The sequence below is a fragment of the Penaeus monodon genome, chromosome 32 (assembly GCF_015228065.2).
Source record: "Penaeus monodon isolate SGIC_2016 chromosome 32, NSTDA_Pmon_1, whole genome shotgun sequence".
Taxonomy (NCBI): domain Eukaryota; kingdom Metazoa; phylum Arthropoda; class Malacostraca; order Decapoda; family Penaeidae; genus Penaeus; species Penaeus monodon.
The window spans coordinates 24,646,991-24,647,373 of NC_051417.1; positions in this window are offsets into that span (position 1 = coordinate 24,646,991).

The following is a 383-nucleotide window of genomic DNA, read 5'->3' on the forward strand; positions in this document are numbered from 1 at the left end:
CGTAAAGCTCTTTTGGAATGCTCAGCGATATTTGATAAAGTGTTACGATCCTTTATGAAAGAAATGCTTATACTTATCGCCCGCATAAACAGTCTAATAAAGGTTATGTGCAGACAAAACCTCCACCATGTTATGTAGAAGCATGATGCGGCAATGGACAAACCCGCGGAAAGCCATGAATGGAACCCTGTGCCATGACACCAATGTAATGTGACTCTATAGTGTCTTTGTAGTGTGAAAGGCCCCATGGAAAACATAAGTCGACTGAGATTCAAGGCAACGCATCGTATTTGGCCACGACGCGGAACCATGCACTGTAAAATCGGATTAACAGATCCTGATCTCAGGCTAACAATGCCTAGCATTAACATATAAAAGGATGT